The 26,326-nt window shown below is 44.8% G+C and overlaps 1 protein-coding gene across 11 annotated transcripts in view; it reads left to right on the forward strand.

The window, feature by feature from the left end:
• The first annotated feature begins 5,492 nt into the window (after positions 1 to 5,492).
• LOC105478194 (adhesion G protein-coupled receptor G2) overlaps positions 5,493 to 26,326 on the forward strand; it is a 134,143-nt gene continuing 113,309 nt past the window's right edge. For 8 of the 11 annotated variants that reach the window (XM_071088301.1, XM_071088302.1, XM_011735279.2 and 5 more), the window contains exon 1: positions 5,494 to 5,562. The gene's annotated coding sequence lies outside the window, so the exon portion shown is untranslated. Of the gene's footprint in view, positions 5,563 to 26,326 lie in introns of all 11 variants that reach the window. The other 3 variants (XM_011735289.2, XM_011735290.2, XM_011735288.2) reach the window with 2 other exon arrangements.

Here is a 26,326-nt window from a genome sequence, read left to right on the forward strand (position 1 = left end):
TTCATTAAACTGCCATTTGTAACTTTCATTGAAGAGAATGACAACATGTCCAACTGTCTTCATTCAGTGTTTTCCCAAGAGAGGGCCTTTTCGCCTCCCGCGAGAGAGTGTGTGATTTATTTATCTCATCCGTTGTGCAATAGGTTCACCACCATTGCAACTAACACAATGTTCCAGAAAAAAAATGCTGTGACTTCACTCAAGTTGGCAGTGATTGGTTTCTCACCTAGATCCACCAACGCCTACACCATAGGGGTAGAATTGCATCACCAGAGACTTCTCTGGTTTGATTGTGAGGGGGGTCTACAGGGCGGGGACTGTATCTTGCCCATCTTCATCTGCCCCGGGCCTGGCACGTAGTAGATGTGGTAGTCATCGGTGCTGTTCACCAAGTATGTCCAACTCTTCACTTCCCAGGCCCTTGTAGGGCTGCATTTCCTGGCCCTCTAGGTCTGGGTGCAACTATGTGCACAGTTCCAGCTGATGAGTTCAGTGCAGAAGCGTTGTACACCACTTCTAGGCTACAGCATTTAAATACTTGTGGTCCAGAGCTCTCTTTTCCCTCTAGCTCAGCAAGCAGCAATGTTTGAGAAGGTGGCTACTCAGTCATCTTGGATCCCTGATTGACTGCAATAGGTAGACACCCCCTTCTAACCTACGATGCACATGTAGTGTGAGTAAAAAAATTAATCTTTGTGGCCAGGCGTGGTGGCTTATGCCTGTAATCCCTGCACTTTGGGAGGTCGAGGTAGGCAGATCACTTGAGGTCAGGAGTTTGAGACCAGCCTGGCCAACAGGGTGAAAACCGGTCTCTACTAAAGATACAAAAATTAGCCAGGTGTGGTGGTGCACACCTGTAATCCCAGCTACTCGGGAGGCTGAGGGAGGAGAATTGTTGAACCCAGAGGCAGAGGTTGCAGAGTACATCACTGCACTCCACCCTAGGTGACAGAGTGAGACTCCATCTCAAACAAAACAAAACAAAAACAAACAAAACACCTTTGTTTACACTAACCACTGAGATTTTGAGGGTTGTTTCTTACTGCAGAATAACCTAGGCTACCCTCACTGATACCATATGCATAAAATACATGTCTGTTGAATGAATGAATGAATGAATGAATGAATGAATGAATGACTTAAGCCAGAAGAGACTGCTGACCAGTGTTGCTCTAGGATTTCTTTCCATAAAGAAGAGATTCAGACATGGTGATCTGATTACAGGTGTGTGGGAAGTGAGGACCATGTTGGCGAGGGGACTCTTCTTGTTTGGTTTGCACAGTGCACTATTTTTATTACATGTCTTTTATTTGGGCTATGGGAGTGCTGATGGGGATTATGGGGGGCCTAAAGTCTCCCAAACCAAACCTTGGCATTATCACTGAAGTTTCAATTGACCTTGCCACCTCCTATGTATTTTACACATGGGGAAACTGAGACCCAGACTGTCTAAGTGACAATACCCATTAGTCAGTGGCAACACTGGTAAACACCAAGCCCCTCATTTCCTGATTGTCTACCTGATGCTTTTGCTATGACACCATTCCACCTTTCACACCCAGGTGTTAAGGGAGCAGGAGCTTGAGAGTCATGCTCTGACTTATTCCAGTCCTGGCTCTGCCACTTACTAGCTGTGGACCTTAGGAAAAGCACATAACCTATCTGTGCCTTGGTTTCCTCAGCTGTACGGTCCTCTGTGGGTTGCCGCGAGGATTTTGTGAAATCAAGTATAAAGTATGTAAAGATCTAGCAGTATTAGTCGATTGTTACTGTTATCCTAAACCCTCATCCCACTGTCTTTTTTTTTTTTTTTTTTTTTTTTTTTTTTTTGAGACAGGGTCTCACTCTGTCACCCAGGCTGGAGTACAGTGGTGCAATCCTGGCTCACTGCAGCCTTGACTTCCTGGGTTCAAGTGATCCTCCCACTTAGTCTCCTGAGTAGTCGAGAGTATATGCAACGCCACCATGCCAGCTGATTTTTGTACTTTCCTGGGTATAGGCGAGGTTTCACCATGTTGGCCAGGCTGGTCGAGACTCCTGGACCCAAGCAATCCTCTTGCCTCAGCCTCCCAAAGTGCTGGGATTGCAGACATGAGCCACCGTGCCCAGCCCAGCCCACTGTCTTGATTTGCACCTGAGTCCCATGTTCTCTTCGTGCTCTGTTTCCCTTGGGAAAGAATGAATCTGTTTGAGACCATCATGTGCTCTATTTGTAGACGATTTGGCCACAGGTCAATTCATTTGAAGTTCTAAGGAGAGCCGTGCCCTGAGCACTGATGAGCTGTCCTCCTCTGCCACCTCCCTTTGCCGAGAGCCTACATTAAGGGACCTATCAGTGGGAAGTGGGCAAAGTGACAAGAATTTTGCCTTCTCTATTCTGTCTCTGCCATGTTTGCTGCCTGGCTGACACCTGCTGATCAAGCTCCATCACTGGCTCAAAGACCCTGTGGGACTACAGCCAAAGCCACCCACTCTTCAGTTGCTGGGACATCAGCCCACAGGCTTTGGATAAATATTTACCTGCAAATCCCGAGCAGCCATAGCCTTCCTTCATATCTCCAGATAGTACCCATGTAGAAGGCATGCGATTAGGGCAGAAAAACCTGTGGCTGGAGGGCCGGGGTTCCCTCCTTAATCCCAACCTCTTTTCTCTTCCATAGGTACTGATGTCAAAGTTATGTGAATCTGAGAGCGTGTGTCAAGAAGAATGAAACTTTGGCTGAAAGTACAGCAAAATATGAATTTTTAAGAACTGTCTTATTTATATTTTTTAGACATATTTCTTTTTTTCTTTTTTTTCTTTTCTTTTATTTATTTATTTATTTTTTTAGAGACAGGATCTCACTCTGTCACCCAGGCTGGAGTACAGGGGCATGATCATAGCTCATGGTAGCCTCCAACTGCTGGGCTCAAGCCATCCTCCCACCTCAGCCTCCTCAGTAGCTGGGATTACAGGGGCAAGCCACTGTGTCTGGCTACCAGGTTTTGATAAAGCTAAACTTACCATACAACATAGCACTCTTACTTCTAGGTATTTACCTAAGTGAAATAAAAGTTTATATTCACACAAAAAGCTGTATGTGAATATTTATTGCCTTTATTCATAATAATCAACATGCACCGCCATGCCTGGCTACTTTTTTTTTTTTTTAATAGAGATGGAGTCTCACTGTGTTGCTCAGGCTGGTCTTGAACTCCTGGGCTCAAGCAATCCCCTCACCCCAGCCTCCCAAAGAGCCTTAAAGTTCTTTTTTAAACAGCAAGTTTGTTTAAAGGAAAAGCATACTTACTCTGGTATCACTCTTAACTTTAGAAATTCAAGCAACTGTTAATATGAGATAGACATATTTTAACTTGTTATTGACATGAGACATACATACACAAAAAAGTGCCCATAGATCCGTTTAAACTGTACCCAGATCAAGAAGCCAGACATTACCCGTAAGCCCTTCTTACTCTCCAGTGACCGCTATCCTAACTTCTAACAGCATAGGTTAGTTTTGTCTGTTTTATCCTTTACAGAAACAGAATCACATAGTGTCTGTGTTTTTGTGCCTGACTTCTTCACTCAACATTGTTTCAGAGGTTCATCTGTATTAAGCATAGCAGTGGTTCATGCAGTCTCATTGCTGTCTGGGATTCCGCTTTGTGACTATATCACTACAATGTCTGTGATTCATTCTGTTGGTGGGCATCTGGGTCGTTTCCAATCTGGGCTATTGCAAATATACTGGTATGATATTCTAGTTCATATCCTTTGGTAAACATACACACTGATTGAGGTTGTGTGTACATCCAGAAGGGGAATTGCTGGTCAGAGGGTAGTTGTACTCTCAGCTTTAATAGATTCTGCCAAAGAGTTTTCCAAAATGCTTGTAGAACTTTACACTCCCACTAGCGGTGTATGAAAATTCTTTAGGTATGTGGTCTATGTAAAATAAAAATAAAGAAGTTAATATGAAAAAAATTATACGTAAGTTAAAAATACATATAAGTTAAGTTCATATTTATATACATATGTTAAAAATACGTAACTTATATGTAAAAATAACATATATATTTTTACATGTAACTTATAAGTAAAAATACATATAAGTTAAGTGTTAAGTTCATTCAAAAGGAACAAATTTAACCGGTTGGAGTAATACTGAGTGTGTTTATTAAATACACCATTTCCCCCTTAATCAAAACTTAATTCATGTATGTAACCTGGATAAGCTTCCTGACTCTACTCTCCCTTAATCCAACCAGTTAAAAGTCTTTCTGAAAACACTGTCCATTCATTTATTCCGTTAGAATGTTGTGAGTGTTAATAAATTGGTGTTTGCAAAACAAATTCAACCCCTCCTGCAAAGCAGAATATACATCTCGCCCATCATATGTCTAAAATAGCAGAGTCAGCCAGGATGTTCCCTGAAGATCTGCACTTGATAACCATCGCATCTCCAGGGCTGTGAATGCAATTCAGAATCCAGAATTTTGTTCTAGTTGTAAAGAAAAAACGGTATATTCTCCTACAGGTTTAACAAAAGAGAACGATGCTTTTAAAACGATAAAGCATTTTGCAAATACAGGTGTTATTCGACTATAAAGGCGGCAGGGGAGAGGGGCAGTAAAATGAGCCGGAGAGGGAATTCAGAGCGCTTATTTTTTCCCTGGTCTCTACAGCTAATTTGTATTGTAGAACTGAACCTCCATTTTCCCATCTGTAAAATAGGGTATTTTGACAAATTGCTTAGGGGATCTGTAAGTCCCATCCAGATCTAGTTTTTATTCTATGACCATGCAGAAGGAGAGATGCTGAGACAGAAAGGTAGAGGGGACCAGGGACAACTCACTTTATATACCCCCTCCACCTCGACCCCCAGCAGGCAGAGCGCCGGAGATCCCGGTTTCTGGGAACCCGGTGTATTTCCAGACCTTCGCCAGGAAACCATCGAGCTGAATCCTTTACTGGGACATTTCTCATTTACTGCTTTCTCCAAATCCCCCTCAAGTGGACTGACATCTGATCTCCGGATTCAGGAATATGCTGGCAGAAGGGCGCCCTCGGGGCTCCCACCCATCACAGCGTGTGACACTGAAACGGGCATATCGGTACCGGGGCGAGCCTTAAAGTGAGCCGCTGAGTCTGGAGGTTGGGGTCTCCAAGGAGGAGCGCGCTGGGCTGGACGCCGGGCATCCAAGGGTCCCGCAGTGCCTGGAGCCCAGGAGCGCCGCGGGGCCCCCGGCTGCGGTGGGGTGGGCGGCTCGGCTCGCCGCCCCCTCTTTTCCCCGGTCCTGGCCCCGAGCTCCCAGCCAGTCTTCGGCCGGCCGCGCTGCCCGCTCCCCCTCCTCCCTCCGCGCCCCGCCCGCTCCCCACCTCCGCGCCCAGCCTCGCAGCCGCCGAGCGCCGGACGCGCCACGCCGCGCTGGGCAGCTGGAGAGCTGGCGGCCGAGCGGGCCGGGAGCGGCGGGGGCGGCGCCCAGGCCGCGGGCGGGGGGAGGAGGGCCGCAGCCCGGGAGAGGGGAAAAGGCGGGCCGCACGGCGCCAGCAGCCAGCCCCGAGGACGCGAGCGGCAGGTAAGCGCTCGGCGTCGGGACGGGTATGACCCCTTGGGCTCCTGAGACCCAGACTCGCACAGCCGGCCACGGGCGCTGGAGGCTCGGGCGCAGCGTCTAACCCCGGAGGTCGGCGGGCCAGCGGGCCGGCGGGACGAACGCGCCTTCCGCCCGGCTGCGGTTCCTAGCCCGGGCCCGGGACCGTCCTGAAAGGCGGAGGCGTAACTCCCAACCCTGGGGCTGGTTCCCCGACGGGAGGAACCCGGGCGCCGTGGGAAAGGGGGCTTCAAGGGGAGACGCGCGTCTCCAAAACCTTCGGACAGGGCCGGACTCTCCCCAGCCCGCGGGAAACTGAGCCACGAGCCTGACTCGCGCGGGCGGTGTGCTAGACGCAAATTCCCGGGAGCCCGCCTCCCCGCGCCTGGCCGGGCTGCGGCGGTGCTGGCGGAGCGCGAACGCGCCCGGCCCCGGGACGGCTTGGGGCGGCACCACTCGGCGCGGCCCCGAACAGGTGGCCTCCGGCTCCGAGGGACGGAGCGGCGGCCGGGAGCCAGGGGGTGAGCTCGCCGGGGAAGGAGGGGGCTCGTGGTCTCGGAGTGAGCGCATTTCGGCAGGGACTCGAGTTTCGAGGCTCCGGAACCCGATAAAAAGTGAGGGGGAAGAAGAGAGCTGACCTCCCGAGAGCCAGACGAAGCAGGGGACAGGTTTTCCGTGGCTGCTTCGACAGTGACAGTCCGTACTGTGCACGAGAATCCCCAGGGATCCCGTTAAAATGAGATTCTGATCCCGCAGGTCTGGGGTGGGGGCCGAGCGTCTGCATTTCTAAGAAGCTCCCAGAGGCTGCTGATGCTGTTCCATGGACCACACTTTATCCGGCAGGCCCTACGGAAGTACTTTTTGTCCTGAAGGCTGAAAACCTTAGGAAAAGTGGGAGATCGGGAGACGAGGTCCTAAGATTTTACAATATATATAGCTTTAATACCTCTTTGCCACCTCTGCCCCCAAACGCACACAAAAACACTTGCTACTCTAAAGGCCAAGGTAAACTTTCCCTTCACCCCCTGAAGATTCGCTTTAAAAATTAACAGACAAAGGCAGATTGGTTGGAGAAAAGGCATGCAAATGTATTGATGTGTCCACGGGGAGAGAACAATAGAGTGATTACCCCCAGCCCCCCAATGGGGTACAGAAGCGTGTAGATTATCTCGAGGTTGCAGAAAGAAAGGGGGCTCAACGCATGGCCCCAAACAGGTTACAGTGGTAAAAGAGGTTTTGAGAGGGGGAGAAGGGGAGGCCTGGCCAGCAAAAGTGGTCTGGAGATGTCAGTGAAACCTCACAGGTGACAGCTCTCAGAGAGAATAGACAGTAAATGTTTCTTTCAGACCTTTAAAGGTGTCAGATTCTCAGTTAATTTCTCCTAGATCTGGACAAGAGAGGACCTCAATAAAGCCTGGCTACATCCATGCAGATTCTCTACAAATGCAAATCTCCGGCACCAAGGACAGCTTTGCATTAGCTCTGCTGGCTGGCTCTCTAAACCATTTCAAAATATGTCAAAGAAATATATTTTGGGGTAAAATGTTTTTATTTCCTTCACTACTTATTTAATAGCGAAATGTTTTACTTTTCTTACCAACTTTCTAGCCAAATACACGATCTGATAGCAGGGCTGGCTTCATGGACATGCATCCTGCACTTGGTTTAATGCCGAAATTCTTAATTTTTGAACAAGGGGCCTCTCCTTTTCATTTTGCACTGGGTCCCACAAATTATGTAGCTGATCCTAATAGTCACCATAGGTGGAAAGAGAACCCATTTTTTGATCAGGGTTCGAGGTGGTGGGTGATGGAGAGTAGAGGTTCATTAAGGGAAGACTAGCTAGATGTTGCAGTTGCTCCAGTCTTTCTCAACTCCTCTTTGGCTATCTGAAGAGATAAGTCTAAGAGCATACCCAGGCATGCATGGTGTGACAAAATTTACTGCTTTATTAATATTAATAGTTAACAATTTATTAGGAGCTTAATTATTGATAGACAATGCAATTAAGTTTGATATTGCAATAATTTTCCAAGTTTATCGACAAGTTTGTGTGTTATTTCCAAAGGACTGGGGGGTCTCTATTTAGCGTCTCATAAAATTTTGCTTAGTTAAGATCTAAGATGAGCTGGACATTGCTTGGTTTGGCAGCTTTCACAGCTCAAATGCAAAGCTGGAAAACAAAAAGTGGCCAAATTTTGTAGCTGTTCAGGAGTATTGTTTTACAGGGCCTCAGCGTGATGCCAGCCTGGATCGGATTCCCTTCTGTTTTTATCAATCCCACATCCCTGCAAGGTGACTTTCATTAAAAGGGGGATAGAGCAGATTTAGCTACTGAAAAACACTGAAGAAAGGCAGGGCCAGCATCAGTATTTTGTCTGTGAAGAAATCTTGCCAAAAACCCACCGATTCCAGGTGTGTATACTTTTCTAGAAAAAAAGAAATGTTGATCCAGCCACTGCACTCCAGCCTGGCAGAGCGAGACTCCGTCTCAAAAAAAAAAAAAAAAAAAAAAAGAAAAAGAAAAAGAAAAGAAAAGAAAAAAGAAATGTTGGAAATACAGAAAAGAAAAAGATTGTACTCTAACTATGGAGATGATTTTGTTTAGCAGAGGGAGAAAAAGTCAGAGAAGTGGCATTTCATTGGCGGGTTTGGCAGGGAAAGGAAAGCTGCTGTGTTTTTGGTACCATGAACAGCCTTCCAGAAATGGCAAAGTGAGTTTGCTCAGGTGCAAGGAAGAGCCAGCAAAGAAGCTGATTTTCCATTGCTGATGTGATCATTGTGGGAACTCAGAGGAGGACATCACGACATATGTTCTTGGTGCTTTGACGGCTCAGATGAAACTGAAAAACACATTTTTCCAGTTTTCTGCCTGAGAGTTCCAAGTCACTTTCAAATACACGATACAAACTGGGAAGAGTGCTATTAAATTAACAAAAGGAGGGAGAGGGAGGTGTTTCTGTAATGTTCACAGTTCAAAAGATAGAAAAGAGGGATTCTGACTTTACTCAAAACCTGGGAGCTAGTTTTCATGCTTCACTGAGAAGGGTTTCCCTGACCACAAGATAGGAAGAAAAAAGTTCTTTTAAAATGTTTATGGTTTCAAAAATGTGTAGGTATTTAATCTGCATGGAACTTATTTTGGGATCATGGTGTGAGGTAGTGGGTGGTGGAACTTAAGAAATGGGCTAACGTTTGGGGAAAGCTATCGTAAAATAAATTCCCACAATCAAATAAATTGTGGTAAACACTGTCCCATTTTACAAATCAAATTAATGAGTTCTTCAGTCTACTCCATGCTTTTCAAATTGAAGTGTAACTTATTATAGTAAAATTCACTCTTTTCAGTGTACAGTTCTAGAAGTTTTGACAAATGTGTACAGTCATGTAACCACCATCATATCAGGATGTAGAAGAATTCTACCACTGCAAGGAATTCCCTGTCGACTCTTTGTAGTCAGCCTCCCCCAACTCTCAGCCCCTGGCAACCACTGATTTGTTTGGTGCCCCCATAATTTTGTTCTTTTCAGAATGTCCTGTAAAAAAACTTATGTACTCTGTAGGCTTCTGAGCCTGCCTTCTTTCAGCTAGCATAATGCATTTGAGGTTTATCTGTGTTGCATGGATCAATGCTTCATTCCTTATTGTTGCTGAGCAGTGTCCCAAAGTTTGTTTATCCACTCACCAACTGTTGATGATTATGAATAAAGCCAATATAAATATTCACATATGGCTTTTTGGATGAATGTAAACTTTTATTTCACTCAGGTAAACATGTAGAAGATTGCTATGTTGTATGTTAGCTTTATCAAAAACTGGTAGCCGGGCACAGTGGCTCATGCCTGTATTCCCAGCTACTCAGGAGGCTAAGGCGGGAGGATTGCTTGAGGCCAGGAGTTCAAGAACAGCCTCGGCAACATAGCAACATCCCCGTCCCTACAAAAAAATTTAAAAATTACCTGGGCATGGTAGCATGCACATGTAGTCCTAGCTACTCAGGAGGCTGAGGCAGAGGGATCTCTTGAGCCGAGGAGTTTGAGGCTGCAGTGAGCTATGATTGGGCCACTGCACTCCAGCCTGGGCAACAAGAGTGAAACTCTGTCTCAAAAAAGAAAAAGAAAGACAGAAAGAAATTGTATCCTTTTTTCCTCACTTCATTTTCTATAGTAGTGAGTAGGAAGGCTATTTAATTGTTTTTTGTTCATTTATCTTATATTCAGGCCGTTTTACTGAACTTTTCTTAGTTCTAATAGTTTTTCAGTTGATTTTCTTGGATTTTCAAAGTAAACAGTCAAATTATCTGCAAATGGCAATAGTATAGGGAATTTTCACTCCAATATTATTACCTCATTTTATTTTCTTGCTTTAGTGGCTAGGCTTCCCTGTAGGATAATGTTGAGTAGTAGTTGCTACTATTTTACCTTTAACTATTGTGCTTGCCATAGGGTTCGGGTAGCTACCTTAATTATCCTCAGGAGGTTTCTTTTCCATTGTTAGCTTGCTAAAAGTCTAAAGTTTAATTTTAAAATTTCTTGTTCTGCTTGGAATTCTTTTTTTTTTTTTCCATCGAAAGCCTAAGAGGTTTAGGATCAGTTCGCTTCTTGACTTTGGAAGTTCATATTTTGATCTCACTGGAGGATAAGTTAGTGTAGCATTAAGTCAATTCATTTTATTTTATTTTATTTTATTTTATTTTATTTTATTTAGATAGAGTCTCGCTCTGTCACCTAGGCTGGAAAGCAGTGGTAGTAATCTCAGCTCACTGCAACCTCCGTTTCCTGGGTTCAGGTGATTCTCCTGCCTCAGCCTCCTGAGTACCTAGGACTACAGCTGCGCACCACCACACCTGGCTAATTTTTGTATTTTTAATAGAGACGGGGTTTTGCCATATTGGCCAGGCTGGTCTCGAACTCCTGACCTCAAGTGATCCACCCGCCTTGGCCTCCCAAAGTGCTGAGATTACAGGCGTGAGCCACCACGCCTGGCAATTCATTTTATTTAGATGATGAAGAACCTACCTTTGGAGTTTTTTTTTTTTATATAATGTTCTTATTTGGGGGAATGCTGGGTGTACTGAGGAAGAAAGATAATCAAGAGATAGTTTATAACCTACTCGTGTATAAATAAGGTAGCTTTTTCTAGTGTTGTTCAAAGTTTTTTTGCCCACCATTCACAATAAGTACATTTTATATTTATTTTCTTTCTTTCTTTCTTTTTTTTTTTTGGAGACAGAGTCTCACTCTGTTGCCCAGGCTAGAGTGCAGTGGTGCCATCTCAGCTCACTGCAGCCTCCGTCTCCCAGGTTCAAGCAATTCTCTGCCTCAGCCTCTCGAGTGGCTGAGATTGCAGGCGCCCGCAACCACGCCCGACTAACTTTTTTTTTTTTTTTTTTTTTTTTTTTTTTTTTTTTGTATTTTTAGTAGAGATGAGGTTTCACCATCTTGGCCAGGTTGGTCTTGAACTCCTGACCTCGTGATCCACCCGCCTTGGCCTTCCAAAGTGCTGGGATTACAGGCGTGAGCCACCACGCCTGGCCACATTTTATATTTCAACTCAGTACAAACTTGTATATAATGGAAACAAACTCTCACAAAGTCTTTGTCTTTTTCCTGTGTGCAGTATATTGATATTTTCAATTATCTTTCATCTGTTCTATTTCATTTTAAACTGATGATCATGATTTTCCAAATTGATTTGACCACCCTTTCATTTGATTTTTTGACCCACAGTTTGAAAAACATTGTTTTGTAAAACTGCTCATTTAGTTTCTAAGCCCCCAAACTGCTGGATTGTATCCAGTACAGATTCATTTTATATCAGATCCTGCTATGATGCAAAGTGAGTTCATTTATTATGCTCTGAGATCATTGTAACTACCCATTTCTCTTTTGAATTACTGTGTAGCCTCTAAACCGGTCTTTCAGTGTCTACTTTTGACCCCACAGAATAGCCAATAAATGCAGTCTTATAAGTCCGTGGCTCAAACTCCCCCCTAATGACCTCTTCCCACACTTTTTTTTTTTTTTTTTTTTTTTTTTTGAGATGGAGTCTAGCTCTGTTGCTCAAGCTGGAGTGCAGTGGAGCGATCTCGGCTCACTATAACCTCTGTCTCCCGGGTTCAAGAAATTCTCCTGCTTCAGCCTCCCTAGTAGCTAGCACTACAGTTACACACCTCCACGCCTGGCTAATTTTTATATTTTTGGTAGAGTCAGGGTTTCACCACATTGATCAGGCTGGTCTCGAACTCTTGACCTCAGGTGATCCACCCACCTCGGCCTAAAGTGCTGGGATTACAGGTGTGAGCCACCGTGCCTGGACTTTTTTTTTTCTCTTGAGACGGGATCTTGTTCTTTTGCCCAGACTGGAGTGCAGTGTCATAATCACGGCTCACTGCAGCCTCAACCTTCCAGGCTTAAGTGATCCTCCCACCTCAACCTCCTGAGCAGCTGGAGGCACTACAGGCTTGCGCCACCATGCCTGGCTAATTTTTAAAAAGTTTTTTGTAGTGACAGGGTCTCCCTGTGTTGCCCAGGCTGGTCTCGAACTCCTGGATTCAAGCAGTCTTCCTGTCTCCGCCCCTCAAAGTGCTGAGACTACAGGCATGAGCCTCTGCATCCGGCGTGCACTTTTTTTTTTCTTTAAGGAGATGGGGGTCTCAGTCTGTAGCCCAGGCTGGAGTGCAGTGGTGTGATCATAGCTCACTGCAGCCACAAACTCCTGGGCTCATGCAACCACACCCAGCTAATTTTTGTATTTTTAGTAGGGATGGGGTTTCACCATGTTGGCCAGTCTGGTCTTGAACTCCTAACCTCAAGTGATCCTCCTGCCTCGGCCTCCCAAAGTGCTGGGATTATGGGTGGGAGCCACCGCGCCGCCTCCTACCATACTTACAATCAATCCCTAGGGCCTCACTGATACGTCCTTTACCCCCATTCTCAACTTTTCCAAACACAGCGTGCTCTGTGCTTGTGTTCCTCACCCAAGCCAAGCATTTGCTGTGCTGCTTGCCCAGAACGCCATTTCACCAGATATTCACACGACTTGTTTCTTTGTTTCATCTGGGTCTTCTCTAACCCTCATTCTAAAACCGTACTCACCACTTACCACAGGAAGGGTCCATTCCCTTATCCCACTTTTGTTTTCTTTGTATCACTGTTACCTGCAATTATGTTATTTACCTATTTGTTTACTGATGCTGCATCTTCTTTTCCCTGCTGGAATATAAATTCCAGGAAGGCAGGGACTTTGTGTATTTCGCTCATCATTGTGTTGTCAGGACTTAGAACAGCGGGACATAGTAGATGCTTTATCCACGTGTCTAATGACCGAATGAATGAGCCTAGAATCTAGATAAAATCTGACACTTGTCCTAAGAGAAGTGTAATGTGCCCTGCCTTTCTGTTCCATGTTAGTGTGGAAATTTCTTTAGGTTAAGCGTGGAGTATTTTAATGTAAGCAGTTCATTAACACACTCACCTGGTATCCACTATATTTCTGACCCTCTCATAATAATAATAACGATAGCTAATATTTACTGAGCAGTTACTACTCTTACTGCTTTACATATAATAACTCTAATCCTCCCAACCTCTTGAAGCAGGTACAATTCTCATCATTTTACAGATGAGGAAACTGAGGTACAGAGAAGTTAAGTTGCTTGTCTCAGGTCATACAGAAGGTAAGCAGCGGGTCCAGGGTTTGAATACAGACCATCTGATTTCAGAGCCTGTGTTCTTAATCACAAGCTCCTATAGCTAGAGCAAGGAGTGTGCACAATTCCTGACCTTTGTAAGCCTGGCATGTTTATGGCTTAGCACAGTGGTTCTCAACTGGAGGTGATTTTGCCTACCAGGGGACATTTGACAACGTCAAGAGACATTTTTAGTTGTCATGACTGGCAGGGTTTGGAGGTGCTACTGGTATCTAGTGGGGAGAGGTCAGGGATGCTGCTAAACATCCTAAAGTGCACAGCACAGCCCCCTCACCCCAACAAACAATGATCCAGCCCAAGCGTTAATAGTGCCAAGGTTGAGAAACCCTGCCGTGGCACAGTGGTTCTGAAAGCCCGCTGCCCATTGGAATCACTGGGGGAGCTTGATAAATCGATACCGATGTCCAAGTCTGGTTCCTGACCTTAATAAACCTCAAATGGACCTTCAACATGGCCTGCAGTCCTACCATGCTTGCCTAGTGGGTTTTCTTTTCCATTCTCCAGAACAGCTGTTTGACACCTTTTATTTCCTCTGCCCCTCCTAGATCAGTTGCTGATTCTGGCTCATTCAACAGGAGCCTCCTTATATCCCACTACCCAGACCCCCAATAGGCCCATATTTGCACAAATAAAGTGTTCCCCACTGCCACTATGAAACTGTGACTGAAATGTCCCTAATGGATCTAATGGATCACAAACTGGCTTCTTTTCTGGGCTCTGGGTCCCTCATCCTCTTTGTCTTCTCAGGGACATTTTTTTTTCTTAATTTTTTTTTTTTTTTTTTTTTTTGAGACAGATTCTTGCCCCGTCACCCAGGCTGGAGTGCAGTGGTGCAATCTCGGCTCACTGTAACCTCTGCCTCCCGGGCTCAAGTGATTCTCTTGCCTCAGCCTCCTGAGTAGCTGGGACCACAGGTGCCCCCCACCATGCCTGGCTATTTTTCTTTGTATTTTCAGTAGAGATGGGATTTTGTCATGCTGGCCAGGCTGGTCTCGAACTCCTGGCCTCCGGTGATTCGCCCGCCTCAGTCTCCCAAAGTGCTGGGATTACAGGCGTGAGCCACCGCACCTGGCCTTAACTTTTTATTTAGAAATAATTTTAAACTTTACAAATAAGTTGAACATTTTTTTTAAAAAGTACAAAGAATACTCCTGTGCCCTTAATCCAGATTCCTCCGTTGTTAGCATTTTATCCTGTTTGCTTTATCATTTACACTCTTGCTCATGCACCCGGGATTTTCCTGAACCATTTGAGGATAAATTTCATGCAGCAAGACCTTTAACTCCTAAATCCTTCAGTAGGGATTTCCTAAGTATAAGAATATTCTCTCAAATAATCACAGCACTGTTATCAACCTCAGTAAATGTATTGATAAGATACTGTTATCTAATCTGCCATTTGTATTCCAATTTTGACAGTAGACCTGATAACATCCTTTACAGCATTTTTGTCCTTCTAGTACGGGATCCAGTTTAGGGTTGTTGCATTGATTGATTGATTGATTGATTGATTGATTGAGATAGGCTGGAGTGCAGTGGCACCATCTTGGCTCATTGCAACCTCTGCCTCCCAGGTTCAAGTGATTCTCCTGCCTCAGCCTCCCGAGTAGCTGGGACTACAGGCATGCGCCACTCCCAGCTAATTTTTTTATTTTTAGTAGACATGGGGTTTTGCCACGTTGGCCAGGCTGGTCTCAAACTCCTGACCTCAGGTGATCTGCCCACCTCAGGCTCTCAAAGTGTTGAGATTACAGGCGTGAGCCACTGCGCCAGCAGGCTTAGGGTTATTGCATCTAGTTGTCGTGTCTCTTAGTCTCTTTTAGTCTGGAACACTTCTATTGCCTTTCTTTGTCCTTTGTAACATTGATATTTGGGTTGAATATAGACTATGCCCTCTCCTTTTTTGTTTTTGTTTTTTTTTTTTTTTTTTTTTTTTGAGACAGAGTCTCACTCTGTCGCCAGGCTGGAGTACAGTGGCGCGATCTCGGCTCACTGCAACCTCCACCTCCTGAGTTCAAGCGATTCTCCTGCCTCAGCCTCCCAAGTAGCTGGGATTACAGGTATGAGCCACCACGCCCAGCTAATTTTTGTATTTTTAGTAGAGACGGGGTTTCACCATGTTGGCCAGGATGGTCTCAATCTCTTGACCTTGCGATCTACCTGCCTTGGCCTCCCAAAGTGCTGAGTGCGGGGATTACAGGCGTGAGCTACTGCACTCGGCCTTTTTTTTTTTTTTTTTTTTTTAATAGAACATTAATCATGTCTGGTTTGTCTGATGTATCTTGTGACTGGACTCAGGTTATGCATTTTTAGCCTGAACACTGCATGGATGACATTGTCCTTCTCAGGGTATCTTATTTGGAGGCTCACAATGTCCATCTCTTCCTCATTGGTGATGTTAATTTTGATCAGTTGGTCAAGGCATTGTCTAATTTCTCCACTGTGTAGTTATTGGTTTTTCTTTCCAAATCCGCAGTCTGTAAAAAGACACAAATATCCTGCTCAAAATTTCCCTCCAGGGCCAGGTGTGGTGGCTCACGTCTGTAGTCCCAGTACTTTGAGAGGCTTACGCGGAAGATCAGTTGCCCAGGTTGGAGTTCCAGACCAACCTGGGCAACGTAGTAAGACCCCGTCTCTACAAAGAAAATTTAAAAATTAGCCAGGCATGGTGGTATGTGCCAGTGGTCCCAGCTACTTGGGAGGCTGAGGTATTAGGATCACTTGAACCCAGGAGATCGAGGTTGCGATGAACCGTTATTGGACCACTGCACTCCAGCCTGGGTGACAGAGCAAGACCTGTCTGAAAATAATAATAATAATAATAATAAATCCCTTTAGATTTAGCATCCGGTGATGATTCTTGTATGATCTAGTCTTTAATATGGTTGAAAATAATAATTTCCGACTCTAGTATTCCCTCCACATTTGGTCCAGAGCCTGCCCTTCTCCCCTATTTATTGATTGATTCATCTATTTATTTTTGGTATGAAATAATGAATTCATATTTTCAAAATAGATCTACAATTCATTACTATACCTAATTACTTTGGTGCACAAATTGTAAAGGACTTAATTATGTATTGTTTCCTTCTCTCTTTTCTGCCTATTGAATTCCTCTCTCCCCATTGTTGATCATTCCCATCAGCTTACAATCCTGCCCTAATGTCTAATATCTTTATCAGCTCCATATTCCCCTCCATTCATTCCCTACCCCCATTATTAGTCACCCCTTCTCAGAGGATCTTCTTAAAAGGATGCTCATATTTTATCACTCCACATTGTCAGTCCTCAGTGAATCCACATTGGCAAATACAACCATCACTTCTTTACTTACCATGTTTTACTTGGCAGCAGAATTTGACAGTCATTCCCTCCTTCTTTGACCACTTTCTTCTTGTGGCCCCCAGTAGCCTACGCTCTCGTGGTTTTCCTATCTTGCTGGTAGCTCATTCTAAGTCTCCTTGTCCTCTCTTCTACCTACGAAGGTTGATGTCCCTCCAAGGCACTGGAAACTCTTCTTCTCTTTCTACCTACTCTCCTGGGATGAGCCCATTCATTCCTATGGCTTTCCATTCCATCTAGATGCCAGTACCTCCAGTTGTGACTTTTCGTACACTCAAGACTTAAAAATTTGCATGAATCTCTAAGAGGCATCTCAAACTCAGTATTTTCCAAAGCAAAATCCCGATTCCCTGTCACCCTCATGCAAAACCTGATTCTCTCCCAGTGAAATCCATCTCAGTCCATGACATCACCATTCACTCCATTGTTCAAGCTCCACACCTACAAGTTTCATGCCCCACATCCAACCCATCAACAAATCTTGTCAATTTGGCTTCTAAACCGTATCCCAACTCTTCCCACTTCTCTCTATTCCTACTATTCCACTATACTTCAGTCCTTCCCCATCTCTTTCTTGGATGTTTGCAGTGGCCTCCTAGAATCCGATATCCACATGGCAGCTAGAGCATCTTCTTACAAGCGTTAGTTGGATTGTGTCATTCCCTGTTGGACTATGGAAGTCTGCCATGTTCTGGTCCCTGCCCCTGTTCTATCTCTCTTGCTGACTGTGCTTCTTTATTGATTCTTCCAGCACATTAACCTCCTTTTAGTTTTTTATACTAACTATTCTGCCTGGAATGTTCTTTCTGTTCTCTTCTTCATCTTCTGTTTTTTTGTTTGTTTGTTTGTTTGTTTTGTTTTGTTTTTTTTGAGATAGAGTCTCACCCTATCACCCAGGTTGGAGTGCGGTGGCGCAATCTTGGCTCACTGCAACCCCCGCCTCCCGGGTTCAAGTAATTCTTGTGCCTCAGCCTCCTGAGTAGCTGGAATTATAGGTGTATGCAACCATACCTGGCTAATTTTTGTATTTTTAGTAGAGACGACAGGGTTTTGCCATGTTGGCCAGGCTGGTCTCAAACTCCTGGCCTCAAGTGATCCACCCGCCTTGGCCTCCCAAAGTGCTGGGATTACAGGCGTGAGCCACTGTGCCTGGTCCCTCCTTCATCTTCTTATTGCTGGTTCCTCATCATTCAGATCTCAGTTTAAATATCTCCTCTTTGATGACCTGATCCAAAATAGCCACCAGGTTACCATCTGTATCATCTCACCTTACTTTAATTCTCAATGCTGTATTTATTATCTGTTAATTTCCTTGTTGATTTGTACATTTATTGTTCTCTTCTCCTCCTTCCACCCTCCTCACACTAGAATGTGAGCAGGGTCCACATCTTTGCCCCCAGTGCCTAGAATAGTATTTGGTATATAGTATTCAATTTTGGTGTTTAATAAATATTTGATGAATAAATGATACATTTAATCCTTCATGCATGATTCTCAGCACATGGAAGACACTCAGTAAATGTCCTCTTGTTCCCTTTCCCCAGGAGTACATTCTTGTGTCTGGGGCTAGTCTAGAAGTTTCCAGTGAAGACAATCATCTGATAAAGAGATTTGTATTTCTGTATTAGGATCCTGATTATTAGGGTTTCTAGAAAAAGGGGAATTACATTTTACTGAGGAAAAAAACAGTGATAGAATTCCAGGGATCATTAGTGTCACATTTTTCAGTGTGGGACTTTCCTGGCCCTCCTAACTACAAGACTGGTTCTCAGATTCCACAAAATTGACATGTTTTATCTTGGGATTCTGATGTGTAAATTTTTGAAACACTTCATTTGGGAGGATCATGTGGATTTTTAGGTGGGAAGAAGGGGATAGCAAAGGAAGTGGCATTCTTCTCTGCCTTTGTTAATAGTATCATTGCCTCTGCCCATTTCAACGTTAGCTCTGGTATAACACAGGTGATAAGCTGTGTGTGCTATTGAAATCTGAGAAAAGGGCACCAAAAAATGTTTAGTACTTTGTACTGGTCTAAAATTTGTGATTTGAATATATAGGGAGAGCGTGAGGAAGATGCATACTGAAGTGGTTTCCCTTTGAGGTATTATTTGAAGATCAGTTGTGATTTTTGGGAAAGCTCTTATAGTGGATTTTAAAGCTTCCAGGAAAAAAATCAGTACAAAGGAACACGACTAATAATTTTATCAGCAGATGATTCGCTTTTTGACAGAAATGTACCACATGTTTTTTGGGTATTTGGAGAAATCCTCACCCTTCACCCAGTAGGATTTTTTTTTTAAACTGGGCCAGATGCTTATTGTATTCATAGTTCATACATGAGTCAAGAGCTGGGTGCCATTACTCACGCTTGTGATATTGATCACCTGTTCATCACGATTCATCATTTCTAGCAACCATCCTTATGAAAGGAGGCAAGCGTGTCAAGTAGTATTTCATGGACATATTTAGAGGGTTCTTCTTCTTCCTTCTTCTTTCCTCTTCATCTTCTTTTTTGAGATAGGGTCTCCCTATATTGCCCAGGCCAGTCTTGAACTCCTGGGCTCAAGTGATCCTTCTGCCTCAGCCTAAGTGTTATTCTCTTTGATTCATCCATGAAAGTGGATCCAATGTGTCTACATACATTTTTTAAATTAAACTTTTATTGAAGTATAAATTATATACATTATCAATGTACAGCTCAATGAATTTTCACAAACTGTGCATACCCCTGTCACCAGCCCCCAGATCAAGAATCCAACACAAGCAGCCTTTAGAAGCCCTCCTCTTGCCTCCTTTCACTCACTGCCCCCCAAGGGTGGCTACTGTTCTCCCTCAAATGCTACATATTAGTTGTGCCTGTTCTTAAATTTCCTATATCTGGTACCAGACAGGCTACCTGACTTCTGCTCTGTATTGTTTGTGAATTTCCTCCATATCTTTGCATGTGGTTATAGTTGGATGATTGTCACCGCCGAATAATATTCCATTGCATGATTACCATGGTTTATCCTTTCTACTGCTGATGGCCTTTGTTTGGTTTCCAGCAGTTTTTGGTTTTTATGAGTGGTGCTGTGGGTAAGTCTCTTGCCTATCTTGTAGTGAACATATATGTGCATTACTACCAGGTAAATACCTAAAAGAATGCTTTAAATATATTATTAATAGTTTTTATGGTTGCTGTCAAATTATTTTCTCCTCTGAATGCAATTAGAATTAGTAGCCACGTTTGGACATAACTCACACATCTGTATCCATAGCCAATGATGAGACTTTCTTTCTGTAACTTTTTTTTTCTCTCAAACTCCTCAAGCAACCCGCCCGCCTCAGCTTCCCAAACTCCTGGGATTACAGGCATGAGCCACCGCGCCTGGCTTTCTGTAACTTTTTTATTAAGTTCTAGCATTAGTTGTTTTTACATTTTAATTTTTTTTCCCTCCCTCCCTTGTTTCCTTCCTTTTTTGAGACGGAGTCTCACTCTGTCGCCCGGGCTGGAGTGCAGTGGCGCAATCTTGGCTCACTGCAACCTCCACCTCCTGGAGTGACTCTCCTGCCTCAGCCTCCCGAGTATCTGGGACTACAGGTGCACGCCACCACGCCTGGCTAATTTTTTGTATTTTTAGTAGAGACTGGGTTTCACTGTGTTAGCCAGGATGGTCTCGATCTCCTGACCTTGTGATCCACCCGCCTCGGGCTCCCGAAGTGCTAGGATTACGGGCATGAGCCACCGCGCCCAGCGTATACTTTAATTTTTTTTCTAATAATTGGTTTCTATGCTCATTTATTCCTTTACCAACTACCTATATCATATCATCATTTAAAAATATCTGAAGAATTTTAGCTTGCTTTTTCTTTTCCTGACTGCCCCCACCATCCCCAGCCCCAGCTGTATTTCTTTTGAAATGAAAAAAAAACCACTCCTGGACCTGCTGAATATGTTTTGCAGATACAGAGGCAAAGGTTTACCACCCGAATAGCTTTAGAATGGCACAGGCTTATTCAGCACTGATTCCTAGTCTTGCCAAGGAGAGGTAAAAAGGACAAAGAAAGGAAGAAAGAAGGAGGTTTAAAAACTAAATTATGTTTTATTTTGTGGTGTTTCGGTTGACAGTAGTGTTTTTCTCTGTCTCCACTCAACTAATCTGGTCATTTGACCAACTGGATAGAGCAAATATTGTCTGAAATGAAGCAAATACATTCCATTTGATTTTGGTGGGAGACAAATTTTTAGGCAGAGAGAACACTTAGCAGATAGTGTCACGCACAGCAGTGCCTTTCAAATGCCAACATGCAAAATGATTGCCTGGGGATCTTGTTAAAAAGCATATGCGGATTCAGCAGCTTTGGGACTGGCCAGAGATTTCTGCATTGCAGCTCCTAGGTGAGGTGACGGTGCTTGCTGTTGGGCGGGGCGGGGGAGGAGGGAGAGCTGCACTTTGAGTAGCGAAGTTTTGGAACGCAGCTGCCTCCATGTTCCTGGGGATTCTGTGGAGTATTTGCCAGTTGCCCACTGATGGATGATAAACAGCTCTCCCAAGTGCCCCTCTGGGCTTGTCCTCTCAGCACTGCCGGCAGAACCAGGTTGTGTGTAGCCTGCATTAAAGCGGCAGACAAAGTCCAGGGCTCTTCCTTTTTTTTTTTTTTTTTTTTTTTTTTGAGATGGAGTCTCACTCTGTCACCCAGGCTGGAGTGCAGTGGCACGATCTCGGCTCACTACAACCTCCACCTCCCTGGTTCAAGTGATTCTCGTGCCTCAGCCTCCTGAGTAGCTGGGATTACAGGTGCCTGCCACCACGCCTGGCTAATTTTTGTATTTTTAGTAGAGACGGGGTTTCACCGTGTTGCCCAGGCTGGTCTTGAACTCCTGGCCTCAAGTGATCTGCCCACCTCGGCCTCCCAAAGTGCTGGGATTACAGGCGTGAGCCACTGCACCTGGCCGCAGTGCTTTTTTTTTAACCTCGAATAGCGACTTCTTTCTAACTTCCCTCACCTGGACTCTCCTCAAATATCTCATAACACCTGAAGAGAAACCACTAACCTCCTCAAACACACGCCAAACCAAAACACACACACACAAACACACACGATCCCAGATACTGACATGGAGAAAGGAGTAGGGTGGGGCAGGCATGAAGCCACCTTCTTTTCTCCTGGCTTCGCTATCGCACACTTCCTCATTCATTCCAGAGCAACTAGGTGTCTGTTTCAACATCCCTGGCCCCACCATTGTAGCACACACCAGCTGCCTTCCAGCCACAAGCTGCACATTTCTCTGCACATTTCTCTGTGGGGGCCGTCTTTACACACCCATGCTGCAGGCTGGAAGTGCCAGGGAATTAATAGCTCCCACCCCACCCCAGGAGCAGCCCTCAACCAATGCCTGTTGTAAGTCAGTGGATCTATACCCCAGCTCTTTTGCCCTCAAGTGGGATAATTCAGACCGGTGTTCTACACTGGCTTCCAGAATTCCCCAGAAGGACTAAACTCCCATTGCTCCCAGTGGTGACTGGCTTGATAACGCCATCTATTGGCTGCCTTCCTGCCCCAACTCACATGTCCACTCTATCTGTTCCCTGGGGTCACATCCTAAATAAACTACTTGATCTTGAATATGTGCCAAAGAGTTACCTTCTTTTTTTTTTTTTTTTTTTGAGACTGAGTCTCGCTCTGTCGCTTAGACTGGAGTGCAGTGCTACAACCTTGGCTCACTGCAGCCTCTGCCTCCCGGGTTCAAGTGATTCTCCCAACCCAATAGCTGGAATTACAGGTGCATGCCACCATGCTAATTTTTGTATTTTTAGTAGAGACGGGGTATTTCAGCTAATTTTTGTATTTAAAAAAATTTTTTTTATTATACTTTAAGTTCTGGGGTATATGTGCAGAACGTGCAGGTTTGTTACATAGGTATACACGTGCCATGGTGGTTTGCTGCACCCATCAACCCATCACCTACATTAGGTATTTCTCCTAGTGCTGTCCCTCCCCTAGCCCCCCATCTCCCTACAGACCCCAGTGTGTGATGTTCCCCTCCCTGTGTCCATGTGTTCTCATTGTTCAACTCCCACTTATGAGTGAGAACATGTGGTGTTTGGTTTTCTGTTCTTGTGTTAGTTTGCTGAGAATGATGGTTTCCAGCTTCATCAATGTCTCTGAAAAGGACTATTTAGCATGACCTAAATAGCAACTAATTATAGTTGGATCGTTGTCACTGCCGAATAATATTCCATTGCATGACTACCATGGTTTATCCTTTCTACTGCTGATGGCCTTGTGTATAATTTGTACTTTAATAAAAGTTTAATTTAAAAAATGCATGTAGACACATTGTATCCACTTTCATGGATGAGTCAAAGAGAATAACACTCAGGCTGAGGCAGAAGGATCACTTGAGCCCAGGAGTTCAAGACCAGCCTGGGCAATATAGGAAGACCCCATCTAGAAGAAGAAGAAGAATAAGAAGAAGAAAGAAGAAGGAAGAAGAAATACAAAACATATAATTTTTGCATTTTTAGTAGAGATGGGGTTTCACTATGTTGGCCAGGCTGGTCTCAAACTCCTGGCCTCAAGCAATCTGCCTGACTCGGCCTCCCAATGTGCTGGGATTACAGGTGTGAGCCACCACGCCCAGTCTTGGAGTTACTTTTTTTTTTTTTTTTTTTTTTTTTGAGACAGAGTCTCGCTCTGTCACCTAGACTGGAGTGCAGTGGCACGATCTTGGCTCACTGCAACCTCTGCCTCCCGGGTTCAAGCAACTCTCCTCCCTCAGCCTCCCAAGTAGCTGGGACTACAGGCGCCTGCCATCACCCCCCACTAATTTTTGTATTTTTAGTAGAGATGTGATTTCACCGTGTTGGCCAGGCTGGTCTTCAACTCCTGGCCTCACTCAAGTGATCCACCTGCCTTGGTCTCCCAAAATGTTGGGATTACAGGTGTGAGCCACCACGCCCATTGGAGTTACCTTCTGAAGGAACCCAACTAAGGCAAAACTGGTCAACAGTCAGGAATTCCTTTTGTTAATTTTAATAAAATCCTATTTTATATATATATATATAAAAGGGGAGCCCCGTGGGGTTTCTTCTAAGAAGCATCTCACCAGTATCTAGATATTTTGTCTGCATGACACCAAACAGTCAGATGGCTGGAAATAAGCCCGACAATGGAGAGAATGCTTCTATGTTCCTGGGCCTTTTTGGGATCTGGTCAACAGAGTTGATTTTCTGGATGCCCCAGTCAGGCTAGTTTAGGTTTTTTTGACCCATACCCAGAGGGTGTATCTGGTTCTGCCTCAGAAGCTTGATCACATCCCTGGGGGCTCCCACAAACCACATCCTGGCTGCAGCCAACTCCCTTCCACAGGCCTCCCTCACTGAGTTTCTCTGTGGTGGGCTCTCTGCATAGCCTCTTGGGATGAGGAGTCCTTCTCAGACCTTTACAGAACAGAGCCCCTGACACTCAGTTTCAAGGGCCTGCCTACACCCGTTTCTGAAGCTTTGCGTCGGTGGTCACTGCCCCTCTTAGCCATGTCCTCAGCTTTCTCCTCCTCCTGCTTTCTTCCCCAGACTAAAGTGGATCTGAACCTTGGAACAATCTATGCCTCTTAGTGCATTTTAGGGGATTTTAGAGCTGCCTGGGCCCCAGTTGGGGTTTAGTCCTTCTATATGTTCAGACTTGTGATAGGACCCAGCCTTTTCCCCTCAAGACCTTGTATTTGAAATTCCCCATTCTATGGTTCGTCTCATCTTTAGAACCCACACCAGGCAGAGATGTTTGGGAGGGTGGCCTCACTTGGCACACTGGCCTGGATGTCTCACAGTTTTGCATACCTCTGCCAGGCTGTGCTGCCCCCAGGCCAGACTCCTATTTCTCTGGGTATCTTGGGGGTCCTAATTAGACACTTGGTCCTTTGGATTTGGTATTTTAAGAGTACATGCTGTATCAACAGGGCTAGCTTTAATGTTAAACATCTATTAAAATATTAAGGGTGGATGGCTAGGTGACTGCTACTGTTACTGGAAAGAGGTCCCGACCCAGACCCCAAAAGAGGGTTCTTAGACTTTATACAAGAAAGAATTAGGAGCAAGTCCATAGAGTAAAGTGAAATCAAGTTTACTAAGAAAGTAAAGGCATAAAGAATGTTTGCTCCATAGGCAGAGCATTGGCATGGGCTGCTTGACTGATAATGCTTACAGTTATTTCTTGATTATATGCTAAACAAGGGGTGGATTATTCATGAGTTTTCTAGGATGGGGCAGGGAATTCCCGGAACTGAGGGTTCGTCCCCTTTTTAGACTGTATAGGGTGACTTCCTGATGTTGCCATGGCATTTGCAAACTGTCATGGCGCTGGTGGGAGTGTTTTTAGCATGCTAATGTATTATAATTGGTGTATAATGAGCAGTGAGGACGACCAGAGGTCATATTTGTCATCGTCTTGGTTTTTGGTGCGTTTTGGCTGGCCTCTTTACTGCATCCTGTTTTATCAGCAGGGTCTTTGTGACCTGTATCTTGCCCCGACCTCCTATCTCATCCTGTGACTAAGAATGCCTAACCTCCTGTGAATGCAGCCCAACAGGTCTCAGCCTTATTTGACCCAGCCTCTATTCAAGATGGAGTTGCTCTGGCTCAAATGCCTCTGACACTACCCTGTAACTTTCTTAGTCAACTTGGGCTGCCGGAACAAAATACCATAGATTGAGTGGCCTAAACAACAGAAATGTATTTCTCATAGTTCTGGAGGCTGGGAAGTTCAAGATCAAGATGCTGGCATGGTCAGGTTCTGGTAAGTTCCCTCTTCTGGGTTTATAGGCAGCTTGCCTTCTCACTGTGTCCTCAGTTGGCAGAGAGAGGTGGGGGAAGTGGGGAGGGAGAGGGAGAGAGAGAGAGACAGTTACCCTGGGGGTTAGGGCTTCAAAATATGAATTTGGCAGGAGGGACACACAAGTCCATAGCAATAACTGTGCACAACTCCACCCCCATCCCCCCACCCCCACCAGCATCTCATCTGTTGATCTGGCTGAAATCTGAAATTCCACAATTAGAGATTCATTTCCTTGGTTTAAAGTGTTGTAATGTAAATTGGCACAGAACCTGTTTGATGGGCCTCCATGCGAGGCCTTTTCCTGAGAGCCAGTGAAAAAGTATGAGGTCATTGGGCACCTACAAGTTGAGAATGGCCCCCACCTAGAAGACACAAAGAGTACTAAAGAGGAAGCTGATTTTCTTCAAGTGAGGTGGGCTTGTTAACTTTGCCAAGGCCTGTCCTAGTCCTCAGAGTTATGTTCATAACAGTTCCTGCAAAATAGCCCTTAAAATAAGAGAAATGAGTCCTTCGTCTTGCTTTCTTGCATGTATAAGTGGTGTGAAAGACATTACCTTTTAAAGAGGGAGTCCAGGCCGGGTGCGGTGGCTCACGCCTGTAATCCCAGCACTTTGGTCTTGAACTCCTGGGCTCAAGTGATCTGCCTGCCTTGGCCTCCCAAAGTGCTGGGATTATAGGCGTGAGCTACCACACCCGGCAATATTTTCACCGCAATACTTCATCTTCCTCCCCTACTAACATCTAAATGGTACCTGAAGTAAAGCGAGCCACTTCTTGTGGCTTGTTATTGCTGGGATCGGCTGCTTGTGGATAATTAGCTCAGGCAATCAGAGCACTGGGTCAGGAAATCAGGCATGTGGCTCTGACTCCTATATGGCCTTTG

The sequence above is a fragment of the Macaca nemestrina genome, chromosome X (genome assembly GCF_043159975.1).
Source record: "Macaca nemestrina isolate mMacNem1 chromosome X, mMacNem.hap1, whole genome shotgun sequence".
Classification (NCBI taxonomy): Eukaryota; Metazoa; Chordata; class Mammalia; order Primates; family Cercopithecidae; genus Macaca; species Macaca nemestrina.